Source organism: Orcinus orca, chromosome 2, assembly GCF_937001465.1.
Source record: "Orcinus orca chromosome 2, mOrcOrc1.1, whole genome shotgun sequence".
In the NCBI taxonomy this organism is placed as follows: domain Eukaryota; kingdom Metazoa; phylum Chordata; class Mammalia; order Artiodactyla; family Delphinidae; genus Orcinus; species Orcinus orca.
In genome coordinates, this window is record NC_064560.1 from 88,123,329 (window position 1) to 88,150,575 (window position 27,247).

At 46.9% G+C, this 27,247-nt stretch overlaps 1 protein-coding gene across 2 annotated transcripts in view; it reads right to left on the reverse strand.

Moving 5' to 3' along the window:
* Nucleotides 1-23,872, reverse strand: part of THSD4 (thrombospondin type 1 domain containing 4) — a 582,688-nt gene extending 558,816 nt beyond the window's left edge. Inside the window, exon 1 of one of the 2 annotated variants that reach the window (XM_033439983.2) lies at nucleotides 23,613-23,872. The gene's annotated coding sequence lies outside the window, so the exon portion shown is untranslated. Of the gene's footprint in view, nucleotides 1-22,540; nucleotides 22,676-23,612 lie in introns of those variants that run through there. The other variant, XM_033439984.2, reaches the window with a different exon arrangement.
* Between the last annotated feature and the right edge of the window lie 3,375 nt (nucleotides 23,873-27,247).

Sequence of the window (27,247 nt, forward strand, 5' to 3'; positions counted from 1 at the left end):
GGCTAAGTGAGTATGTCTCACTGTGGCTACCGGTCAGAAAAGTTTAAAAGCCCTGGCTCTGGAGGATCAGAAGGCACTGCAGGATTCTCACTGTGAGGAAGGAGTAAAACTGTGAAGATGTGGCGAAGACACGTTATCCAAGCCCTGGCAAGCGCCAGGAGAATTTTGACGAGATGGGGAAGAAAGAGCCCTTGTAGGTTCTGGAGCAGGGAGGGACCTGATGAAAGTGAGGTTTCCCGAAAATCCATTTGGCAACAGCGCCGGGGATTGAGTAAACATGCTATCTGTGGAGCGAGTCACCTTTGGGGGTTTGCTCCTGTTGATTTATAACCTTTCTTGACAGTGAACAAAAAAATCGAACGATCTAGTTTCTGTTAAAACATATGTTCCCTGGCCGATGGAGGCCCCGCCGGCTCTCCTTTCCACAAAGACCCTGCAGGAAGGCTGGACAAGTCACCTGATTTGGTTCAGGCCAAAGTCACAGTCCCCACACACCTGGGGAACAGGAAGGATGTGACAGGAGGCACGAAGGCTTGGGATGGAGGGGACGGAAAGAGGGGCCACAACAGATGTAACCCAGGGCAGGAGCTGGCTTCCCTGACCCCAGAAGGGGCCACTGTGCCCTGGACATTGGCTCTGTTGTGCTGCCCCTTTCCCACAGGCCACCTCTAAGTATCCTTCCTGCCCCTTCTCCTCTTGGCCTGACCAGAACCCCTGGAAGGCACCCCCTGATTTCAGTGCACCCTAAAGAGAAGGGTCTGATCAGCCTCTCAGGTCTGGGTTCAGAAAGACCACCTCACGGCCACATCCCAACCGCAGACCCCAGACCCCCCTCCTGCCCTCCTCGCCGTCACGCACAGGCTTCTCCCCCGGAAATATCGTCTCTCAGAACCCCAGCCCACTGTGTGCAGAGCCCCCACCTGATTGGTCCAGTTGTCTGTGGACCAAAGTACCAGGATGTCGGCCCCCAACATCAGTGCATCCAACCTACCTTTGTCTTCCATTAACAGGAAAGTGGAAGAAAAGTCAAGAAAGTCAGGAATCAACTTTTACTACACTACACACCTGATATGCAATGTAAACATGTTATTTAATGCTCATAGCAAAACTTAGGCCACACGATTGGTGGAGGGTAGGGCTTGGACTTGAATACAGACCACCAACCACAGGGCTTCCCCTCTTTTCACTTTATTAGACTCACTACCTCCCACCTGGTAGAGAATCATAGCTAGACACTCAACAGATGAATGAATGGATGGATGGATGCTACCCTAAGGGGACTGGGTGTACCTCACCTCTTTGCTGGGAGATGAAACATTTCAGCACATGACTTGACTGTGCCATGAACATCACCTACAGCAAAGTGAGCCGAGATGAGCAATTTAATAACCTATTATTTCAGATAAGAATAATAATAATGTAGCTGGGGACTTGAGCAAACATCTACTGAGTGTTTACCATGTGTCAGATGGTTTTCTAAGTGCTTTATATTAACTCATTTTATCCTCACAACAACCCCATGAAGGAGATACCATTGAGAAATGGAGGTACAGAGAAGTTAAATAACGTTTCCAGAGTCACCCAGCTAGTAAGTGGGAAAGTCACAATGCAAACCCAGGCAGCCTGAGCCCAGAGTTTATGCACCTAACCATCATTTGATACTGCCTGCTACCCACATACGAACAGGGCTGGCTTAAAGGACCAAAACAGAGCCTGTGTCTGCTGCTGGTCTACATCCTTTCCCAGGTGCCATCTCGAGTACTAGTTTAGAGATGAAGGAACACTCTAGGTCTCAATGGATACGTTGAATGGGTTCCTCAAGTCGCAACACATCAGAGTGGTCCCATGTCTCCTGCAGGGCTGGGACCAGTGATCCTGAAGTCCTCGAACATTTGTATGTGGGGCAATCAGGTTACCAGCTAATGAGCTTTCAATACCTATTGAGTTAGGAAGCTTCGCGCCAGATACCACATATGACAAGGTGGGGGGGAATCCCTGCCCTTGAGAAGCTTACGCTCTTACTGAGGCAGACAAATAAATACAAAAATACATAAATGAAGATTTCTTTCACAACGATACATTACCCTAGACTGAGTGCCCAATGGCTGGTACAGGCAAAAGGAATGCCAACGGTCCAAGGAAGTAAATAGCACAGTGGACTTTTGTTATTAGCACTTACGTTATTCTTTTGAGAAAGAAATATCCTTTCTCAAAAGAGTCACCATTAACAATACGGTGGGTAAATTTGCCAGACGACAATGGGAGGTACAGGACAGGGTCTAGAAGCTTAAAAGAGAAGGGATTATCATCTCTTTTAACAGATACCAGGCACGCTCGCTCTTATGTTCTGTTTACGCTTGTCCCTCACGGGTTGGGGAGCTTCTCAAGGCCAGGGATAAGTTTATTCATCTTGTCATCTTTACTCATCTTTGCCTGGTACAGAGTGGCCCTGCAATAAAAGTTTGATAAATGAATGGAGGATGAACAGCACGTGTCTCCAATAGACTTTTACTTCTTAGGATGCGGGCCCATGTCTGATTTCTCTCTAGGTTCTATTGCTGGTGTTCAGTGAATGGCTACAGACTGCCCTGGAGAAAGAATGAAGGCACCGGCCCACGGCAGATGTGTGCTGCCTTCACGGAGGGTCCGACCCTCCCCAGCCCTCTGCTGGCCATCATCACTCGCCACAGCCCTTTCAGGAAATCCTGCCTCAGGCAGCAGGGTATTCAGGAAAGCTGACCTTGGAGCCCCAGCACCGCCCCCCTCACCTTTCCAGTCTCCCCCTCCTGACCTGAGGCCAGAAGTATGTTCTCCTGACACTCTCTCTGCTCTCAGTATTTGGTCTTTTCTCCTACCCCTTGCAAAGCCCATCCTTTTTTCCCATCACATTCAAACCCAGCCACAGAACTCATTTCTTTCCACTGAACCTCCATTCTGCAAACTGGCTGGCTTGCCCAGAGCATCCTGAAAACCCAGAGAATCTGAATTAGGTAAAAATGTTAAGAAGATCTTAAAACTCCCCGGATACTATTAAGCAAACACATTACACTGGGTTTTGCTAACTCATTAAAGGAAACACCTTACTTCTCCTTTCTTCCCTGGAGAAACTAGGTAATCAGCACAGATTAGTCAAGGATTTCAATGCAAACTACATCATTTTCATGGTCATCAACATTGATGTGGTGTATATTTGTTCTCAGTCCTAAAAAACGCTTCCCAGGTAACTAAGGAAAACAGTCAAGGGTAGAAATATCAGGCGGGCAAGATATTTTCAATAAATGAGCCATTTGTTCCTGCTTCTGTAGAGAGTTGCTTTTTCAATTTCGGATGACATGATACTGCAGATGGAAGGAAGAAATGCATTTGGAGTAAGAGCGCTTTCTCTTCTCCAAATATTCCTTAGTCACTTGCTTTACAGCACTCGATAAACTTGGTTAAATTTCTTTACTTCTGTGTAAGTCGCATATGCAGAACTCCAACCTAGCAACTGCCACAGTGTATCATCATGGTTTGTGCTTTCCTTTCCTCCCCAAAACAGGACACTACAGAAGAGTAAAAACTTATTTTTTATAAGACTTTTTAAAACTTATTTTTTAAAAGACTTTTTAAAAGTCTTTTAAAAGACTTATTTTTTATATTCCTGGTGCCTAGAACAGCAGCTGGGGGCCCAATAGGTGTTCTGTGGTGATAGAGACCTTAACATTCAATCTCACTCGGAGGACATTCTCCTCAAGCATGACCATACTACATTTCCAACGTCCTGATGCCCAGCCCACAATCTGAATAGAGACTTTCCTGTTTTGTAGCAACTGCTAATTGTTTCTGAAATTAACACCATCAGTGACCTTCTCTGCCCTACTTGGACACACGAATAAACAGCTGTGATGTGATGCAGGCCACCCTACCTAGGAATCGAAGATACCTAGAGACAGGCTCCAGCCTTCTTCCCCACTCAGACTCAACCTCTCCCCAGCGTCCTCTACCAAGAGTGATTTGTAATCCCTGGATTGTACTCATCAAAGGAAACACGATCAGACTTCCACAGCCTGAGCTCTGCACAGGAGACACAGATTTTCTGATGTGCTACCCAGGCCTTCTCCAAGGTGATGATGAACTTTGGTCCAAGGCAGATGGCCGTAAGACTGATGGCAGCTTTGGCTCAGGCTGAGCTCCCCTCCTGGTCCACCTTCCCCTCCTTATGATATAAGGTCCTGGCATCTGCAAATGGCCTCTTGGCACTCTGGCAAACACCTGTGTACATCTGTGTATGCACCACACACACGTACACACACACACATGCCGGGGAAGTGGGTACGCCACGTGCACTAACACTAAAAGACAAACTCACAGACAGCAAGCATTAAATTCATCCACAAGATAGATCTAGGTGAGACTTCAAGGCTGGGTGGAACATAGCTAATAGGATAGTCTTTTAGAAAAAAACTGTCTATACAATGGCACATGTTTATTGAGGAAAAATTGAAAACTACAGGAAAACGTAAAGAGGAGAGCTATAATTACTCATAGCCTCACATTCCAGGTTAACCACTCTGAATGCTTTTGGTGTTCTTCCTTCTGGTCTTTTTTCTATGCTTAATGCTTAGCTATATTATCTGTCTATTCTACATATACAAAGTCACTTATACAGTTTTGCATTCTATTTTTGACTTTAAATCATAAACATCTCATTTAATCACTGTATAATAGTTCACCCCATGGAAGCTGGATAACATATCTAAGTAGTTCCCTTATTGTTGGAATTTGTGATGAGTATCTTTATAGGAAATTCTTTATCTGTTTCTCTGCTTAGATCCTTACGGTAGATTCCTAAAACCAGAATCACTAAGCCAAAAGGTATCATTATTTAAGGTCCTTCTTACATATGGGCTGTTTTCAAAAAGAGCATACCCACCTAAAATCCCACTGTAGTGGATGAAATAAACATACTTGCCAATAAGGTTAGCATTATAATCTTTTAAAATTTGATCCATAATTAGTTAGGGTGGGCTAAGAGCTGCAACAAACCATCCTAGAGTTTCAAAGCCTTAACACAACAAAAAGTTTTTGCTCAATTCATTGTCTGATGTGGCTTGGAAGGGGCGCACTGATCCACACAGGCACGCAGGCATCCAGGGACCCAGTCTCTTTTCATCTAGTGGCTCCACCATTGTCTAGAGCCTCGGAATCCTCAGCTGGTTTTTTTTCTACTTTCCAGCCCGTGAACAAACAAGGGAAAAGAGAAAGCATGGGGGACTGAGCTAAGAGCTTTGAGAAGCCGTTAACAAATCACTGCCACTCATATTCTATTAGTCATATGGCCATACCTAACTGCAAGAGCGCGTGGAAAATGTGGTCTGTCCATACTCGCAGGAAACCTTTGAGTAATAACTTTGCTTCGTACAGGGTGGGCATTCAGTGTGTTAGTCACAATAGGCCAAAAAAAAAAAAAAAAGGTAAATCATTTTAACTGTATTGCTTCAATTACTAGTAAAGTTGGAATCGTTTTTCATTTTTATTAGTCATGTGTACTATCTCTTCTGTGCATTTCTTATCTCTTTTGCCAGTTTTTCAGTACAGTTCATAATGTTTTCTGTTGATTTTTAAGAAGCTGTTTCTATATTAAGGACACTGACCCTTATTTTGTCAAGTTCTTTCAGTTTGATTTTTGTCTTTTAATTTTGCTTGTAACTTTTACGCAAATAAGTTTTTATTTTGTCTTTAAATCTATCATTTCCTTTGTGACTTGTCTGATTGACATCTCATCACAGAATCACAAAGCACACAAAAACTGGGAGTTTCCAACCCAACTCTCCAAATCCATTATTTTGTAATCATGATTCACAGATGAATAAACTGATTGCTCAATGAAATAAGCTGACTGGTGCAAAGTATCGCAGCTAATTAGAGGCAAAGCTCAGACTAGAGATTTTTTTTTTATTGCAGTATAATTGCTTTACAATGTTGTGTTAGTTTCTGCTGTACAGTGAAGTGAATCAGCTATAAGTATACATATATCCCCTCCCTCTTGGACCTCCCTCCCACCCCACCCTCCCATCCCACCCATCTAGGTCATCACAGAGCACCGAGGTAAGCACCCTGTGCTTTATAGCAGGTTCCCACTAGCTATCCATTTTACACATGGTAGTGTATATATGTCAATCCTAATCTCCCAATTCATCCCACCCTCCTCTTCCTCCCACCATGTCCACATCAGACTACAGATTTTTAATTTTTATTGAGTGTATAATACCTGACAGACTGCGCTGAACACTTTTCAAACATTACTTTACGAGGTAGGTGCTACTGATATATCCATTTTACACAGAAGGAAACAGGCTGTGAGCAGTGAAGCGCTGTGTCCGAGGTCATCAGAAGCAATATGCCCCTAGTAAAGAGCAGCAGCATGATGGAACCCAAGCCCTGCTGTCGAGTCCTGGCTTGTGTCAGCACTCCATTAAGCTGCCTCTCAGGTCCCCTGACATACTGCATCAGATACACATTTCCTGGAGAGCTGCTTGAGTTCACATTTACGGGCTGCACAATGCAGGCTGCAGCCTGGGCCGAGCCAGGGGAGCTGCTGTATATAAGGTTGTGCTCTGCCCCGTTCACTCCACGGCAGCTTTAGCCTTGAGTCCAGCTTATCATCTCAGCGCCCCCATGCACTTACCCGTCCAGAACACATCCTGGCTCCGTGTGCCTCGGCCACCATAAATCAGCCGGCCACATACTCTGCCCTTGGCGCTTCTGAACATCAGAGAGAAGGATTTGCCTTTTCCTGCTCAGCTCTTGGGGCTTCTGCATTGACATTTGAGTTATGTCATTATTTTTTTAAGCGATAGAAATCTAGTCAATGATTTGTAACAATCACTGCTGTGCGGTGTAGGCTGAAAGGCTCATATATCCTTACAGAGGGAAGCAAAACCCCAGCAAATTAGTCTTATTTCCCTGACACAACTCTGTGATGGGCTGGTATTAGGTAAAGCTGAAATCGGGTGCCATGATTAAAAGATTATGATAATGAAAAACAGACAGCCATCTTGTGAATTAGGAAATATTTTCAAGGAAACCAAGAGAGGCAAGTCGCTGGAGTCAAAGGTCACCCAAAGGTCAAGGGGGACAGTAAAAGACAATTGGGTTTAGCAAGAATAAAACCGTTATCGTACCCTTTTTCTTCAACCCAATCGTCAGCAGCCATTTGCGTCTGTTCCCTGCCGGTCTCCTCTGTCTGCTCCCCCTGTGACCCAAACCAGGACTAGAAAAATATCAACCACAACCCATCCCCCGCTAATGAGCTCTGTACACTGGGTAAGCACTCTTTCACTCTGACCTCTTTGATTATTATCTCATGCAGAGGTCTCAAAAACCTAACGTCTCGGGCTTCCCTGGTGGCGCAGTGGTTGAGAGTCCACCTGCCGATGCAGGGGACACGGGTTCGTGCCCCGGTCCGGGAAGATCTCACATGCCGCGGAGCGGCTGGGCCCGTGAGCCATGGCCGCTGAGCCTGCGCGTCCGGAGCCTGTGCTCCGCAACGGGGGAGGCCACAACAGTGACAGGCCCGCGTACCGCAAAAAAAAACCCAACGTCTCAAGGCCTACCCTCTCATTCAGACTGTTTTCCTGTACTTCTAGTTTCCTCCTGCTGATGGCCCACACATGCTTAATGATAAAAGGACCTGGTCACCAGCTCCACACAAAGTCCTCTTCCTGCCGAGCTTTCCTACTTTGATGGTGGTATCACTATTCTTCCAATGAACAAAGTTCGAAGCCTGCCTGGGCTTCTGTGATTTCCCCCTCCCATGAGCCCTAAGACCTCATCTCTTGCCAGCTGTCAATTCTTTGCTTGTAACTGTCTCTCAGGTAAACCCTCCCCTCTCCTCTCCATCTACTACCAGCCTCTTCCAAATCACCATCCATATCACTGCAGTAAGTGTTTCTCTGATTTCCCTAAGCACCTTTGCCAAAAATCAGATGGGCACGCCTCTAGGTTCTCTCTTCTGTCCCTGTGCCAACCCCACACGGTCTTGATTACTGTGGCTATAAGTCTTGAAACCTTGGGAGACTGACTCCTCCTACTTTCCTCTTTTTCAAAACTATTTTCGGAAGTTTGAGCATGAGATATCTCAGTATGGATTTCTTTGGGTTTATCCTGTTTGGAACTTACTAAGCTCTTGAATTGGAGGCTTGTGTCTCATCCTAACCTTGGGGAGTTTTCAGCAATTAGTCTATTGAGAACTTTTTCAGTCCTACCCTCTTTCCCCTCTACTGGGATTTCAAAGACCCAAATGTCAGGTCCCCTGAGGATCTGCTCTTTTTCTCTTCCTCTCGTCTGTTTTCTCTCTGTCATTCAGATTGGGGAATGTTTATGGTTATGTCTTCAAATTCACTGATTCTTTCCTTTGTCATCTCCACTCTGCTGTATAGCCCATCCAGTGTGACTTTGTTTCCGTTACTGTCTTTTTCCATTCTAAAATTTTCATTTGGTTCTTCTTTATGCCTTTTGTTTCTTTGCTGAGACTTTCTATTTTTTTTCCCGTTTGTGTCAAGCATGTTCATAACTGCTCACTGAAGCATGTTTATGATGACTGCTTCAAAATCTTCGTCAGAGAATTGCCACTTCCCTGTCACCTCAGTGTTGTCGCTTCTCATTAAGCTTGAGATCTCCATGCATCTTGGTGTGACAAGTGGTTTTCAATTAAGACCTGGACATCTTAGGTGTTACGTTATGAGGCTCTAGAACTTACTTAAACCTTCCATTTTAGCTGGCTTCCTCTGACAGTGCTCCAGCTGAGGAAGGGGAATCCTACCTGATCACAGCTAGGTGGGGATAGAAGTCCAGGTTCCCCACTTGGCCTCCTAAGGGGGGAGGAGGGCTCATCATTACTGCTGACAGGGGAGGGGGTTTCAGCTCCCCAACAAGTCTCCACTGATACTTCCCTGGCTGGGAGGGGCAGGAGGGCCACATCACTGTGCCTCACAAGGCCTCCACTGGCACCACTGGGGGAAGGCAGAGAGTGGGAGGAGATGCATGGCCTCGTTACTACTGGGTGGTGGTAAGAGTCCTGACTCTCCACTAGGTCTCCTCTGACCACCCAGCGGGGAGGGGCAAGGACGCCTTACTGCTGCTGGATGGGAGTGAAAGTTCAGGCTCCCCACATGCCTCAGCTGAGAAATGGGCCCCCAGAAATGGCTATCACCATTCATTCAGGAGTGAGGAATTAGTGACCCCCGAGACAGAGTAGGATGGGTTACTGGAGATCAAATGGCAAAGCGGTAGCAAAGTCAGGACTCAACGTCCATGCCCTTGGCTCCAAGACCACTCATGTATAAACCAAAGAGCTCCAAAAGCACAGGAAGAATGCCAGCCCCCTCCCCAACATAACAGTGCAAAATCTCACCAGCCAAAGGATAGTGGCTGCCTCTCTTCACATCCTGCCAGACCCCAGGCCAGAAAGCACACGTGGTTGTGCACATCAGCCCCCTGAACAACACAAACACATGTCTACTCAAGACGGGCCTTCCATCCAACACACACAGCAAAAGCACACTCGAGAGCCAAGAACCACAGCATCACAGTCACCTTCGGGGCTGGTGGTCTCCCATCTGGAGAGGATCCTGGCTTTTCTACCGTTGGAATCTCTGAAACCAAGATACACCCAGGAGCTGTGGACCTCAGAGCAGCCAGCAGACCAGACGCCCCCCTCCTGGCTGGAGAGCTGGGTCTGCACCCAGCTGGAGGCGCCTGCCTTGGACCTGGGGCCTCTCTTCTGGCCCTGGCCGCGGTCTCAGCACAGCACTGCTTATTCTCCAGCAAGGGAAAGCTGGTGACCCGGGAGGGGAAACTGCTTTCTAACAGCCTTTGTTTTTGTTTCCATTTAAAAAGGTTAGTGACTTTACTGCATGTGGAAAGAACCAAAGTAACAATTTCAAAGAGGCTCAGCATGTTTTAGAGCTGACCAAATATACAGAACATTTGGGTGGGGAGGAAAAGAAAGGGAGAAGAGAGAACAAAGTTTATCCCACATTCACCATGTGCCAGACATACGCCTTGGTGCTCCTTCCCATGCTTCTACAACAACAATTCCAGCCAGAATTAAGTTCCAAACCCCTCACCATAGGCCATCAGACTGTCTAGAGGCAGGCAGAGGTGTTAGATTCCAGGATGGTACACAGTAACGAACAAAGGTATGGGATACAATTTGAACCACAACATAGAATGAGGTAACTATTAATAAAGTCATCTGATGCATTTCAAAACAATATGATGTAAATTTTAAAATTCGTTAGAATAACTTGCCTACATTGGTATCACCCAGGCTGATAAATACCCACAATCTTTTGATAGAACTTGTGAACTTAGCTATACTCTTACGATCCCTGGAACTTCTATGAGTGGTTTTGTTGACTGCGGGGCTATTTTAACATTCACTCTTTTTATTTTTTTTTTTAACATTCACTCAACTGAAAACAATTTTCAAATATTATAGTCATCTAGACCAGGGGTCAGCAAACCCTGGCCAGTGGGCCAGACCTGTCCCACGGCCTGCTCTTGTCACATTTTCAAATGGCTGAACAAATATTGAAAGAAGAATACTATTTCACGACATGAAAATTATATGAAATTCAAATTGCAGCGTGTGTAAATAAGGTTTTACTGCCCATTCTTTTCTGTATCGTCTATGGTTGCTTTTGTGCTCCAAAGGCAGAGCTGATTAGTTGCAACAAAGACCCTACAAAGCTGAAATATTAACTCACTGGTCCTTTACAAAAAAAGTTTGCTGACCTCTGATCTAGATGGTCTGTCAAATGGTGGTGCTGGATTGAAAACACACTGTGATGATGACAGTAACAACCACCATCGGCAGCTTGGCTATCGAGGAAGCCAAACCGTCCTGAGATACCAAGTGGGCCGTTTATGAGTGAGCCCTCTGTGCAGTGCTGGTGATAACAGTGACAGCGTGAAAAGCCAACTTCGAGCAAAATTATGCATTCTGAGAATGCACCACGCACCCATGCATGCTCTGTACATCTATCCTCTGGGGAAAACCACAGTCTGAATGCTGAGAGATCTGAATTCTGTGAGGTCTTCGAGAATGCAGCCCTCCCGTAAAACAGGCTTCTGCGTCCTCCCTCCCTTTCCCAAGTCAGCGTGCGGCCCTTCTTAAGTCGCTGTGACTTCCCACCACTGTCAGGCCGATGCCCTTCTCCTGGGCCCCTGCCTTCCCTTTATCACACGCATCATCTCCCCGCCTGGCCCCTCCAAGACTGTAAGTGCCCCCCAAGGCAGGAATGCCAGCTCCTTTCTCTTGAAGGCGGACAGATGTCCCAGCGCCCATGAAGGCCCCTTGGTTTCAAGAGAGGAATGAACAAACGCTGTCTCCTCTCACTCTGACGGCAGGTACAGTGATCATTAGTCCTTTTCACAAATGAGGACACTGAAGCTGGAACAGGTTAAGCTGTTCACAGGCACTAAGTGACAAAGTCAGGACTGGAACTCACACCATTTACGATGGAGGGTCCTGCTGCCACGCGTGGCCGGGGCTCAGAAAGTACTGGAAGCAGGGTGAATGGACGCAAGGCGAGGCCCACGCAGAACCACGAAAGCGTATTTGCACAATCTGAGAAGCCGCCAAGATCTTCCCCTTCACTATGCTTAGTGAGAGAAGCTAGTCACAAAAGACCACCTATCGTATGATGCCGTTTATATGTGGACACCGTACGAACACTGACCTAATTTCCCTGCATGCAACTCGGTAAGTCCCAATTCGCAGCACCTCTTATATCCCTTGTAGGAGTGAGGTGTTGAGTTCCTCCCATGTTCCCCCGAGGAAAGAACAGTACCTAATAAGGAAGGGAAAAGGGAGGCCAAAACGCGCATCCATTCTGTTTCTGGGTTCTCTCACCTGGGCCTCCCAGGTGCCTTTTCTCTGAAGGCCCCTCAGCAGCATTAATGTTATTAGAACAGCTCCTGCCTTGCACCTAGTAATTACATGACCAGGAACTGAATTTCCAAAATGGAACATGAGATCAGAAAAACAAAAAACAAAAGAGCAAACTGAACATTCAAGTTGGTAGCACTAATTTTTTGATGAGGAAGAAACTAGAAACCACCTAGATCTCTAACAGAGGATGCGGAATGGCTAAGGAAACCATGATGGGGCAAAATGATGGAAATGGTCATTAAGCTTAAAAATGGGAACCCTGACTATGTCAAGAGAAATGTTAATATAAAAATCATACTAGGTGAAAAAGACATGCATAAATTAAAATATAGGCAAATATCAAGGAGAAAACAATATGAGCAATTAGAGTACTATGCTGATAGGTGGGGTGAGCCAGGGGGTACAGAGAAGGGAGGGGAGGAGGGAGGCACAGGGGAATGGAGGCGTACTTCGGCAAAGCAACATGTACAGTAAAACTCAAGTTAAAATGTAGCACAGTTGTGGAATTATATAGTTTTCTGGAAGGCCAATTTGATAATATGTATCAAATACTTTAAGAGTATTTATATCTTTTGTCCCAGAAGGAGCACTATGCATTAATAGATGTACAAAAAAAGCACAAAAGAAGCAGTTTTATTTATAAACAATATCGAAAAACTGAAAAAAACCAACATGTCCAAAACAGGGGACTGTTTAAGCAAACATTAATATTTTTTTAACATCTTTATTGGAGTATAATTGCTTTACAATGGTGTGTTAGTTTCTGCTGTATAACAAAGTGAATCAGCTATACATATACATATACCCCCATATTTCCTCCCTCTTGCGTCTCCCTCCCACCCTCTCTATCCCACCCCTCTAGGTGGTCACAAAGCACCGAGCTGGTCGCCCTGTGCTATGTGGCTGCTTCCCACTAGCTATCTATTTTACGTTTGGTAGTGTATATATGTCCATGCCACGCTCTCACTTCGTCCCAGCTTACCCTTCCCCCTCCCCATGTCCTCAAGTCCATTCTCTACATCTGCATGTTTATTCCTGTCCTGCCCCTAGGTTCTTCAGAACCTGTTTTCTTTCTTTAGATTCCATACATATGTGTTAGCATACGGTATTTGTTTTTCTCTTTCTGACTTACTTCACTCTGTATGACAGACTCTAGGTCCATCCACCTCACTACAAATAACTCAATTTCATTTCTTTTTATGGCTGAGTAATATTCCATTGTATATATGTGCCACATCTTCTTTATCCATTCATCTGTCGATGGACACTTAGGTTGCTTCCATGTCCTGGCTATTGTAAATAGAGCTGCAATGAACATTGTGGTACATGACTCTTTTTTTTTTTTTTTTGCAGTACGCGGGCCTCTCCCGTTGCGGAGCACAGGCTCCGGACGCGCAGGCTCAGCAGCCATGGCTCACAGGGCCCAGCCGCTCCGCGGCATGTGGGATCCTCCCGGACCGGGGCACGAACCCGTGTCCCCTGCATCCGCAGACGGACACTCAACCACTGTGCTACCAGGGAAGCCCCATGACTCTTTCTGAATTATGGTTTTCTCAGGGTATATGCCTGCTAGTGGGATTGCTGGGTCGTATGGTAGTTCTGTTTTTAGTTTTTTAAGGAACCTCCATACTGTTCTCCATAGTGGCTGTATCAGTTTACATTCCCACCAACAGTGCAAGAGGGTTCCCTTTCCTACACACCCTCTCCAGCATTTATTGCTTGTAGATTTTTTGATGATGGCCATTCTGACTGGTGTGAGATGGTATCTCATTGTAGTTTTGATTTGCATTTCTCTAATGATTAATGATGTTGAGCATTCTTTCATGTGTTGCTGGCAACCTGTATGTCTTCTTTGGAGAAATGTCTATTTAGGTCTTCTGCCCATTTTTGGATTGGGTTGTTTGTTTTTTTGTTATTGAGCTGCATGAGCTGCTTGTAAATTTTGGAGATTAGTCCTTTGTCAGTTGCTTCATTTGCAAATATTTTCTCCCATTCTGAGGGTTATCTTTTGGTCTTGTTTATGGTTTCCTTTGCTGTGCAAAAGTTTTTAAGTTTCATTAGGTCTCATTTGTTATTTTTGTTTTACTTCCATTTCTCTAGAAGGTGGGTCAAAAAGGATCTTGCTGTGATTTATGTCATAGAGTGTTCTGCCTATGTTTTCCTCTAAGAGTTTTACAGTGTCTGGCCTTAGATTTAGGTCTTTAATCCATTTTGAGTTTATTTTTGTGTATGGTGTTAGGGAGTGTCCTAATTTCATTCTTTTACATGTAGCTGTCCAGTTTTCCCAGCACCACTTATTGAAAAGGCTGTCTTTTCTCCATTGTATATTCTTGCCTCCTTTATCAAAAACAAGGTGACCATGTGTCTGTGGGTTTATCTCTGGGCTTTCTATCCTGTTCCATTGATCTATATTTCTGTTTTTGTGCCAGTACCATACTGTCTTGATTACTGTAGCTTTGTAGTATAGTGTGAAGTCCTGGAGCTTGATTCCTCCAGCTCCGTTTTTCTTTCTCAAGATTGCTTTGGCTATTCGGGGTCTTTTGTGTTTCCATACAAATTATGCAATTTCTTGTTCTAGTTCTGTGAAAAATGCCAGTGGTAGTTTGATAGGGATTGCACTGAATCTGTAGATTGCTTTGGGTAGTATAGTCATTTTCACAATGTTGATTCTTCCAATCCAAGAACATGGTATATCTCTCCATCTGTTTGTATCATCTTTAATTTCTTCCATCAGTGTCTTATAGTTTTCTGCATACAGGTCTTTTGTCTCCTTAGGTAGGTTTATTCCTAGGTATTTTATTCTTTTTGTTGCAGTGGTACATGGGAGTGTTTCCTTAATTTCTCTTTCAGATTTTTCATCATTAGTGTATAGGAATGCCAGAGATTTCTGTGCATTAATTTTGTATCCTGCTATTTTACCAAATTCATTGATTAGCTCTAGTAGTTTTCTGGTAGCATCTTTAGGATTCTCTATGTATATTATCATGTCATCTGCAAACAGTGACAGCTTTACTTCTTCTTTTCTGGTTTGGATTCCTTTTATTTCTTTTTCTTCTCTGATTGCTGTGGCTAAAACTTCCAAAACTATGTTGAATAAGAGTGGTGAGAGTGGGCAACCTTGTCTTGTTCCTGGTCTTAGTGGAAATGCTTTCAGTTTTTCACCATTGAGAATGAGGTTGGCTGTGGGTTTGTCATATATGGCCTTTATTATGTTGAGGTATATCCCTGTATGCCTACTTTCTGGAGGGTTTTTATCATAAGTCAAACATTAATATTTTAAAAAAATACACTGCAGCCATTTAAAAAATCACGTTTTTGAAGAATATCGAATATTTAGTACAGAAGGAAAATGTTTATGATGAATTATTAAGTGAAAAAAGTAGTGAACAAAGCAATATGTTTAACATAATACCGATTTTATAAAAGTGTGTGTGGGTAGGGTGAGAGAGAGACACCAGGAAGATACACATTGAAAATAATGGTCATCATTGGTTGGGAAATTATGGGTGATTTTTATTTTTCTGCTTTGTGTTTTCTGTATTTTCTAAGTTTTCTGCAATAAATATATCTTACCTTTGTAATCAGAAAAAAATAAAGTGTTATATCTAGAAACTTAAAAAGCAAATCATCAGTGCCGTCATCAGCACACAGCATTTGACACCGGGGTCCACGTGGAGTTCAAAGCTATGCAGCAGACTGTGCAGGGGCTAAACTGTCTATACTGTACCGAAACTAGGCAGACTGTGGCAAAGGCAGCTCCAAAACCCTCCAGCCCGCCTCTCCCAGGCAGGGGTCCACGGCACCCAGGGCACATCTCAATAGCCTTTGCCAGTGGCACAAGCCAAGGGCAGCACGAGTGCCTGGAGGAGAGAAGCTGGGCATCCCTGCTACTCCCAGACGTGGGAACCCAGCTAACCTCCCTCCCGCCTCCGCCTCCACACACTCAGGCAGCCGTACTCACTCCGCCTGCCCCCATAGTCACGGTTCTTTCACACCTGCCCACAGTAAAAAATGAGCCCCCCTTTGTGCTACATCTGTTTGGCGATTGTAACTCCACCCCTTCTCTAAGCAAAATAGTCAGCCTTACTTTTTAGTTTCAGTGGGTTACACAGCAATAAAAAGGAAGGAAGCACTGATACACGCTTCAACATGGACAAACCCTGGAAACGCTATTCTTAGGAAAGAAGTCAGTCACAAAAGACCATGTATCGGGCTTCCCTGGTGGCGCAGTGGTTGAGAGTCCGCCTGCCGTTGTAGGGGACACGGGTTCGTGCCCCGGTCCGGGAGGATCCCACATGCCGCGGAGCGGCTGGGCCCGTGAGCCATGGCCGCTGGGCCTGCGCGTCCGGAGCCTGTGCTCTGCAATGGGAGAGGCCACGACAGTGAGAGGCCCGCATACCACAAAAAAAAAAAAAAAAAAAAAAGACCATGTATCATATGACTCCATTTATATAAAATGTCCAGAATCCATAGAGACAGAAGGTAGAGTCATGGTTTGCACAGGCTGGGAGAGGAGGGAGTGGGGAATGACTTCTAATGGGTACAGAATTTCTTTTAGGGCTGCTGAAAATATTCTGGAATTAGATCATGGTGAGGGTGGCACAACTTTGTGAATAACGTAAAAACCACTGAATTGTGTACTTTAAAACGGTGAATCTCAATTTTTAAAATTTTCAAGTGGGTTACAATTAGACTTTTAAGTGGTTACAGTTAGACTTCTCAGCGGGTTATAATTATAATGAGGCACTAACTGGCCCAGTAGTTCCCCCAGAGCACATATTCTGGAGGCGGATGACTTGGAATTCAAATATCACTCTGACATCCACTTGCTGTGTGAGCCCATGTAATTTCCTTAACCTCTCTGAGCCTCAGTTTTCTAGGCTGTACAACAAGAAGAATATTGTCTAGCTTACATGGATTGTGGAGAGGATTAAATAACTTCATGCAGGTAAATCCCAGCACCTGACACAGAGCTCCATAAACAGCAGTTCCCTCTCCCTTAGCTGGCCAGAAGATCCTTTGAACTGCAAGCAGAATGAAACCCTGGACTAATAAGAACCTACTGTATAGCACAGGAACTCTACTCAATACTCTGTAATGACCTATATGGGAAAAAAATCTAAACAAGAGTGGATATATGTATATGTATAACTGATTCACATTGCTAGACAGCAGAAACTAACACAACACTGTAAATCAACTATACTCCAGTAAAAATTAATAAAAATAAAAAAATAGAATGAAACCCTGGGCCTTGACTAAAACATCACTAAAGTCAAGCAGGACCTGAGTACTTGTCTGTTCTGGAAAAGACACTAAACAGAGCTAGTGGCTAGGATGTCAGTGCATACCCTGTAACAAGACTTAAAAACTTGAAGACACACAGCTCCACTCCCAAGACTCACCTTATAACCAGCAATAAACTCTCCGCCTCTACTGACAGTCTCAAAGAGCCTCATGTCCACTGTCGGGTGGGACCCTCTTGACCACTAGATAAGTGTTGCTATTCTTAGCATCAATCAAGGATGAAGCAACCAGAGCTCAAAGAAACCAGAAGAAGGGGCAGAGCTGTGATTTGCACCCAGGTCAGACTGTCTCCACGGCTCCTAATTTTGCTTTCAAGGCAGCTGCCCTCCCTGCTCTCAGCCACTTTTCTCTGGGCTGTCAGGTCACAGCAAGGCTGGCTGTGGGCAGCGCTGGTGTGGAAGGGCCATGCCACCACAGGACCAGGCAGGTGTCACTTCCCAGTCCACCAGCTCTGGCCGCCAAGCATGGAGGCAGGGGCTGGGGGCAACGAGTGGAATCAAAAGGGCAGCTGAAGGCCAGGGAGCCAGTAGCAAAGGGAGGGGCGAGAGGGACCAGAATTCAAGGCATGTGAGGGTTAGAGGTCAAACAATCGAGATCAATCACCCTAAGCAAATGTGAGAGGTGTGGAAGAGAAGCTGCTTACATCCTTCCCAGAGAAGTGAGAAAAAAGTGATGGCTAACCTTCACACGGCACATCCATGTGCCTGAGGCTGTTTTAAGATTTTTACATTCTCATGACTCTCACCCACAGTATGTATGTATGTATTACTATGCCCATTTTACAGACGGGAAGACTTACAGCACAAGAGGTTAAGGAACTCTTCAGGGCCCCCCAGCATGGCTGAGTCAAGGCCTGAATTCAGGCAGCCGGCTCGGGAGGGCTCCCACCCTCAGCTGCCTGACCCGGGGAAGGAGGTGGACCCACTACCGAAGATGGTGTCCAGCCAGTGCCAGACTCCCTTCTCCATCCTCCTCGAAATGACAAGGATCAGAGGCACTGTGTTACAGAAGGAAAAGTCTGTTTGGCAACTACAAATTTGTAACGTGCTGATATGATCAGAAGGTTTCCAAGAAGGAAGCAGGTAGAGCAGCCTCCCTGCAGTCCGCGTATCCATTTGCATAAGAAATTAACCTGAGCCTCCAAGAAAAATGGTGAAGTCAAAGACATCACTTGTCTCACCCTGCTGCTCTCCCCTCAGAGTCATGTGGCTGCATCCCTGCCGTAAATCAGAGGCCAAGCTCCCCTTTCATCAGATGCCTACAGATAATTCCCTTGCGACTTCCCTGCTGGGGCTCAGGGGGCCACAACCTAAAGGGTTAACATCTCATTTCCTCTCATCTTTCAAGCCTTAATCCCCATCCTGAGCTGGGTGCATTCCAAGCCCACCTGGAGCAGGTCATGACGAGCCCCAGCCCACGGCTGGCCCTTCATTTCCCCTGGCAGGAGATTAGATGGGGCGTCCAATAATCACTCATTATTTGGGTCCTTGCTGCTAGCCAGCCCTAGGGCAGACGGCCAGCTGTCTGGGAGGGTTGCCCAGCCCAGGTCCTGGGCTGCCTGATACCACCCTTCTGGGACAAGTGCAGTGTAAGCAGGCTCTCCGGACCACGCCCGAGAGGAGAGGGGTTAAGGGAGAATGCTGCCGGGGTACTGCTCAGTGATGTGCTTGAGTAAGGCTCATGCGAGAAGACAGCATGCACAGTACGTTCAGGGAAAGGATTAGGGAAAAAGGAAAAGAGATAAGCAGAAAGGGACCACTCTCCCGGGCCAGGTAACCATCAATAAAAGCAAACTGCTGCCTACCTGTTTCTTAGGTCCTTCTTGGAGGAAACTAAAGGGAAATTGTAGGAAGGAAATGGAGAGGGAAGAGGATGTTGAATTGATAATTCTTCTTGATCATTATCATCATCATCATCACTATTATTACTGCACAGCTAGGGCTGTTCATTTCCTGGGTTTGAATTAAGGTTGCAATATTCAGCCCTTCAGACACAAACCCCCTGGACCTGAGGGGGCCTGAGACGACGTACTTTTTCTAGAGCTCATATATTGAGCACCAACTGCCTGCCAAGCGCTGACTGGGTACAGAGCAGTTAAATGGGATGAAAACTGACACCGGGCACCCACTTTGCTTAATGCCCCATGTGCCTGTGCACCAGTCCCTACACAAGCCCTCTAGGATGTGGCCATCCTTTTACAGATGGAGAAACCAAGCCTCGAGGTGGGAGGGTGCAAAATAAAGGCCTGTAGAATGAAGGAGATGTGTCAATGACCAGACCCCACTCTGGGGAAGGAGGTGGGACTCACCACGCCCACACGCTCAGCCCTCTTTGGGGAGTCCCAGTCCACTGTCACCTCAGGCAACTCGGGTCTCCAAACCAATCCACCCTGGTCCCTCTCCCTCAGCACATGCTCAAGCCCAGAAATACATTCACAGTGAGCCTGATGGGGAGAGGTGCGGAGCATGCTTTCAGGACTGAACTGAAGACCCCTTTGACCAAAAGAGGGCTCTGCTCCATGGCTCACTCCTTAAGAGTCAAGGTCAAGGCCTCTGTTAAAAAGGACTGTGCTACCTGGGATCCATTGACTCATTAACTCACCACCTGTCATTAGAACCTCATTGTAAAGGCAGCCTAGGGCAGTGGTCCTCAAACCTGAACCGTGCAGAATTACCTGAGGCTGTCTTTAAAATGCTCATTCCCAGGCCCTGCCTCCACCCTGGAATCTGTTTTTTTCCCCCACCAGATCCTAATTCTGATTCAGGTGTTCTGAAAACAACCCTTTCAGGAAACAGGGATATAGTGGAAAGAGCACCAGACTTAGGAAGCTGGGTTCTAAGACTCAGATTCCAAACCTGAGTTGTTGACCTCAGGCAGGTAAGCGGAGTTTCCTTCCTCATAAAATGCAGATGATACTGTTCCTGTCACAGGTTGCTGGAAGGATGAAAGCATCAAGCCCAGCACACACAGGGCTCATTAAACTTGACCTGAAAGAATTCATCAGGCCAGCAAGGCTCCAGAAACTGGAGAAGTCAGTTTTGATGGGTTGGAGAAAGAAAAGAAGGCAAGTCTGGCCCAAGATGAGGGGTGGCCCGGCATCAGCGCACAGGTCAAGCAGAGGGGAGTGAAGAGGGGGGATCCTGAAAGAGGGCAAGAGTCAGCAAAGCAGCCTCAAGGCAGAGCCTCGCACTGAAACTCCCCTCCCAGTGGCAGCCTGGGCCCTGCGTTAGCAATTGGCACAGCATTTCTAAACCATTACCTTCAAAGAGAAGCCAGGCGATAAACACACGTGCAACCTTTAGATCTGCACATATGTAAATAAATATCACAACTCTGCACACACACACAGAGAAAGATAAAAGGTGGGACAAGTGGGGAGAAGAAGAGAAAGCAGGGAAAAGTAGGATGGAAGGTCAAAGCCAGTCACATTTTCAAGTTCGCTGGTGCTAGCAACGTGCTGGAACTGTGCCCCACGGCCCGGGAGAGGCCCTAGGAACAGAAACCCAGGAGCTGCTCTGGAGAAACTTTGGGGTGGCTGGGGAGATGCGGCTTGCCCACTAGGACATGTCCAGGCTGAATACAGAGACCGTGCAAAGAATGCAGGGGAACACATAAAATGGGTTCATGGAAGAGAGGGATGGGCATGTGCAAGAAGGGCTGGGATCCACTTCCTGGCAAAATTTAGACCAGCAGAGGGGAAATCTGCATTTCTGAGCTGCTGGGTAGGGGACATACAAGGCCACGATAAAAAGAACAGGTAAGTGGAGTGAAGGATTTCAGGCAGGGAAGAGTTGGGCTGCTCTTGGATCAATCAAGTAGACTCAAATTAAGGCAAGTTTGAAACATCCAGACGAAGAATGGCCTTGATGCCACCGTGTCCATACGAACACTTTCACATCTCTAGGTCTTTGCTCAAGCTCTTCCCTTTGCCTGCCATGCTTCCCCTCCTTCCAGCCCTTCCCATCTCCTTGAACTCCTCCCCATGTTTCAAAGCCCAGCAGAAATTTTCCTAGCTCTTCCCACGCAGGAAAATATTTCTCCCTCATCTATGTCTCCTTGATGTTTTGCACACTCCCAATGTTTTGCTTTGTTTTGTGGTTCTTTCTTTACATCTCTTTCTCTCCCAGGTGGCTATACATCATCTGCTAGCCTGTCAACAAATCAAGGGCAAGGATATTGTCTTGCTCTTGGTTTAAGCCTCAGCATGTTGTAACACTCCCTGACACAGCAGATCCCCAAAAATATTGGCTGGAGAAGATTTAAATAGAAGTGAATGCTGGGGAGCCATTGTGATTTTTTGAAAGAAGTGATGTGGTGCAATCAGAATTTTAGGAATATTAATCTGTCAGCATGAAAGACGATGGATTAAAATGAAGCAAGGGACTCGTGGCCAGAAGTCAAGAGGGGAGACTCTTACTGTAACGCGGACATGGTTTGAGGAGGGAGCAGAGGGAATGGAGACAGGAAAATAATTTCCTGGATACCACAAACGAACGTGGATGGGACTTGGTAACGAATTAGCTATAAATGAGGGGCTGGGATGCCGAGTCTGGTACCCTCAAACACAGAGACTCCCAGCCAACTGGGAGAAAGGTGGTACCATGAAGAGAAACGTTGGGGGATGGAAAAGGATAGGCAATCAGTACCCAGACTCTCTTTAGGATAACTGGTCACAGTCACAATAAGCATTTCTAGGTCAACAACAACCCTCCGAGTCAAAATATCCAATCCTGATCTTATGCAAACTCTAGGCTGTATTTTATTTATTTTTTCCTAACAGCCAACTGGAACCACTTCTACATGGCAGGGAAGCCTGAAATGAAGATAAGACCAAGCTGGCACCCTGCTGGGTGCTGGGCATGGAGGAGACCACACAAGCTCATCTGGCCAGCCCTCCCCACAAGAGGCCACCCGAGTTGCTTGTTCACTAGGGCCTCCAGTATTCTGATCACCCAAACTTGTTTCCGGGACCTCTGGGAAATCCCTGTTCCAGCCCTGCAACGGTTTATAGGAAAGTCCCAGGACTCCTGTCTGCTTCCTTGCATTAATTTCAGGGCTAGGATTTTGTTCTCTAAAGGAATTCAACTATGGTACCAACAAAAATCTATAGGAGTTGAGTAGCACTGTATTTAAATCACCTTTTTAAAATGTTTACTTCTTTGTATTTTGAGACCCAATAAAGTGCTATTAAGCCCAACCACTTCATCACTTTTATCAATGAAGCAGAAGACATACGCAGTTATACAGGTTTTAAGAGCTGTGTGACCTTTGAAAAATCTTTAGACTCTTTTGTACCTGGGTGCCTTCAGCTGCGAAAGGACAGTTGGAGGAGATGATTCCGTAGACCTCTCTCAGGTCTCTATGTCTCTTTTTCCAAATTCCAACAGGCATCACAGGATCGCTTTGGCTACCCAGGACCAAGGCTTCAGATTCACTTACTGCCTGCCAAGGAACAAAGGGCTGCGCGGTGGGGGTCACTGAGGAGACAGGAAGAGAGGCAGGCACGCACACTCGCCAGGCAGTAGTGGAGGCACGCGCAGGGGGGTGGGGCGCGGGTCTGGCTGTGGACTGCTTAAGGAGACCCCACAAATTCCCGATGCTAAGTGGGCCTGAGAACGACCTGAAAGCCTCTTCCCAACTTAAGGCTGATGTTATTTCAATGAAAAAAATATTAACTTCCAGATAGCTCCAGTGTGGGCTAGTTCTGTAAAAGCTAATTCTACAAGCGCGCCAAGGGACTGCAGGTACTTGGGCTACACTTGAGGAAGTGTCCGGAGTTGGCGGAAACCGCCCATCCACTCCGGCTCCCAGAGGCGCTAGGTTGCAGCGGTTTAGCTGAGACACACACACAGAGATGTGAGGCTTTCTAGAAAACGATGTGGCCGAGGCCCCAGGCTGGGTCTCGACGCGCGCCGACCGAGACTCGACCAGCTCTCCGGCCCCGGGCAGGAGGTTGGCGAGGCTAGCGTGGGGTCGCGCGGGCTGGGTGTTCACTCGCCAGTCCCCAACTGCCGCAACCAAGAGAGCTCGGGGCCCCGACTCCAGGACGGCCAAGGTTGACTGTCCCAATAGTTTCCAAGTAGGAGGGTGGAGGGGTGAGTGCTGGCGCTGGGACGGAGCAAATCCCCCAGGAAAAGAAGAAGACAGAAGGAGGCGCAGCCGTCGGCACGAACTAGGCGCGCGCTGGCTCCCTCAGTCTGGTTCGGACGCAGCCCCTCGGCGCCCCCGACACACCCACTGCGCCCCGCCACCCGCGCCAGCCCGCCCGGCGGTCCTGAGGGGGCCCGAGAGGCTGGCAGCGGCCGGGCCGGGTCGTGACCCCGCGGGCTGGGCGCAGAGGGCGCGCGGCGCGGGCAGCTCGGCTCACCTGGCGGTCCGTGTCCCGGAGCGGCCGGTGGCCGCCTCGCCTCGCCCCCGCGTGGTTCCCGGCGCCGGGCAGCCCCGAGCGCGCCGCATGGACGGCCGCCGCCGCCGCCGCCCCGCGCCCGTCCTGCACGGGCTCCCGCTGCGCCCGGGTTCCGCGTCGGGCTGCGCGGGCGGCTAGAGGCTCGGGTGCGCGCGGAGAACTCTGGCTCTGAGTTTGCGATCCCGAGAGCCGGGATCCGCGCTCCCTCAGTCCCTCCTCCCTCCCCCACTCTCGGCCTCCTGCTGTCATCTGGAGCCGCTCCTGACGCCTCCTGGCGGCCGCGTCGGGAAGCACCGGCCCCCAACCCACCCTCACTCACCAGAGGGGCCCCTTAACGAGGACGAACGCCACAGATCCCTCCCTGGGTGAGAGCGGACAGACATCATTCTGTAGAGGGGAGGACAGTCTAGACCGAGGAAAGGAGGGAGGAGGGTGGCGAGATTGGAAGGAAGAGCGGTCCGGGCTGGCCAAGTAAGAGGAAAAAGGGGTGAGACCAGGAGGTAATTAAACTAGGGCCAGATGGTGGAAGGCCTTGAATTCCGCGCTAATCTTATCCTGAGGTTTGTGGGAGCCATTGAAGGACCGAGGCACAGGAGGGATGGGGGCATCCTTGCGTTTTGGGACAACCATTCTGGCTACAAGAGGATGAGGATGAGGCTGAAGCAGGGAGCCAGCAAGAAAATTTTTGCTGTAAACAAGAGCGGAGAAGAAGGCAGTGACTATAAGGGCAGCGACAGAAGAGCCCTCCTGTAAGGGGCGCACAGTCACACGCGCACACTCACACAGAAGATAATACTCACTGGGCTCCTTCTAAAGGCAAGGGACAAAGGACAAGAGCCCTCCACATTCTAACTAGGGTTAGACAGCATGGGGGAGAGAGAAAACTCGCTTCTGACAGCCAGAGGGATTCAGCATTTTTCTTGTCTTAGGGTAATACTGTATCCCCACACACAGAAAAAAACCTGCTGCAAAACAGTAATAATAAAAATCAAACTTTGATCTGTATATCCAAGCCCTTCTTTTTACTAACTGGCAAATATCGTCCCAGGGAGGGCATGACCAAAATAACCCAGCTAGCTAATGGCCGGAAAATTACTAGAGCCCAGTTTCTTGGTTCCTAATGCAGTGCTACATTCTTTCAACTCAAATGGAGGCGTTTAAAGCTAGTGAGGTAGGAAATAGAATGACTGTGAGAAAATGTCCCTCCTCTCCCAGGAGGGGGTAAGGGTGACCTTAAATATTTGAAGAGGTTGTCCAGATACAGGTAGACTCCCTAAATGAGTCAGCCTGTTTGATTACGACTGCCTCCAAAGCCTGCCTGCAGGAGTTGTTTTGAAAGTGCAGGTGCACGGGTGGGACAATGAAGGTGGCAGTAGAATGTAAGCTCCCTGCCCCAGAGCCAGGCCGATCCAGGGACGGGTGTGGTATGTGGGAGGAGAAAGGAGAGCAGCAGGGCAGATACCTCCAAGGGAAAAAAAAAAATAACAAAAGAGAAAGTGACAACCCAAGAGATTAGGCCAAAGAAAATCACCAACTTTGAGTGCCGACTACTGGCCTGGAGCCTGGGCAGAGCCAGTTCTCCCTGATTCAAGCTAGTTCAAATAGGATGAAATAATTCCATACTCGCTCACACAGATTTTGATTGGTGGTTCAGTGGGATGAAATGAATTCTGAGTGTCATGAGTCCCTTGGGTCCAGATTAAGTGGCTCTAACAGCTCTGACCAGTTTAAACCATTTAAAATGATAGAAAAATTATAAAACATTGGGATATACTTAATGTCCCAATGAATTGGACACTTCAAATGGTTAAAATTATGTAGTGTATATTTTACCACAATTTTTAAAAAGAAAAAAATAACTGATAAAACTTCAAAATGGATTGATTTATTAATTTATTGAAGAGATATGTACAGAGTGCTGAGTAGGGCCTTGGTACTCAGAGGTAAATATAAAATGACGAAAACATTCCAGTCCAAAAGACGCTCAGAGAAAGGCGAGAAAGGTGCAGAATAGAAAATCATACTGGTAGGTGGTAGGTATAACTGGGGCATCTGCAGATCCCCAACTCATGAGAGGGGATCGGAAATCCTGGGATGTTCTGCCTGAGCTGAGCCTTAAAGGATGAGGGAAGTTCTTCAGGCAGGCCATGGTATGAGCAGGGCTTAGGAGCCAAGGATATGGAGTTTTTTAAAAACTAATTTTAGACATACAGACAAGTTGCAAAAATAGTACAAAGAATTCCCTTATATTCCCACCCTTCTTCCCTTGATGTGAACATCTTACATAACCAGAGTGCAATTTTTATTGACCAAACTTAATCCAAGTGACCTAAGCTGGCTTTTCAGAGCTGATTCTGATCTACTTCAAACTTGTTCAAATAGTTGTGACCACATTTTGCTTACATGTCACAGAGTGTTCTCTTTTTTAAAGTCAAGACTGTGAAATCTAGTCTCATTTTAAACAGAGATATTTACATTCTGTATAGACACAAGAGAATATTAATTATACAAAGTCAGCAAGTTTTAAATCTTTCAGTCCTGTTGCATTTCTACTTTTACCCAAGCGTATGGGTGTGCATGCATCAGATTGGCAGAATTTGGTCCTCATGTATAAACAACTAACCCTCTCTAGCAGAGAGGACAAAGCAGAGTGGGTGCCTCAGATCCCAGTCACAGGCCACCCCGCGGTCGTCCAGCTCCCTGGCATGTCAGTGTCTTCTGTACACAACATCTTGGAGGGCAGTTTGTCAGTTACCCTCGTGCCTATCTGCAGTGTTAAGGTGCTCACTACTCATAAAATAGCCCATACTGTTGTTGGAGACTTTCTGTTACAAAGCCCCCTCTGATTGTTAACTGAAAGCTTTTTCCTGTGACCACTGCCCATTGGCCTTAGAAGTGGCTCCTAAGCTGAGAAACAAAACTCATAACCCCTCTGTCAGCTCCACATATATAGGGCAGCCCTAGTTTCCACCTGCTGCCACGTATAATTAGGAATAATTAGTGCCCCCTTCACTCCATGGTCCAGGTTGCTATGATAGATGACCTGGTCATCCTGCGCAAGACTGCCACCACCCCACCTCACTAAGCCTGCCCCCTGCCCAGCACCACATGCCCAGCATCCCACCATTCCTCCTGGGGGTCCCCAGCCTGGAGCATAACATCGGCACTAGTGAGGACTTCCTAATGGTGGGGGACCGATGGCATACTGCTGAGAGCGGCTTCCTGGGATTTCAGAGCATATGGGACTGGAATGAGCGCCCAGTGTGAACAGATTGCAGGAAGGCAGCTTGGGACAACCGGACCTTTTGGGGGGAACATATGAGTAACACAGCTTCTGCACTTCACTAATAAGTACTGAGCAGGAATCCTTTTACCAGCAGAATATTTCTTGGGGCTAGAGTTCCAGAAGTTACGCTTTGAAAAAATACTGCTCTCTACTCTTGACAAACACTTATGTTTTCATCCTAATGGCATTTCTGGGGGTTGTGTCCCAGCAGGGAAGAAAACCCCTCCATTATCCCTTCTTTGTTAACATTTGGAGGTGGAAGGGAAGCAGACATGTAGTCCAACCCCTAATTTCAGGCTCCAGCAAGATA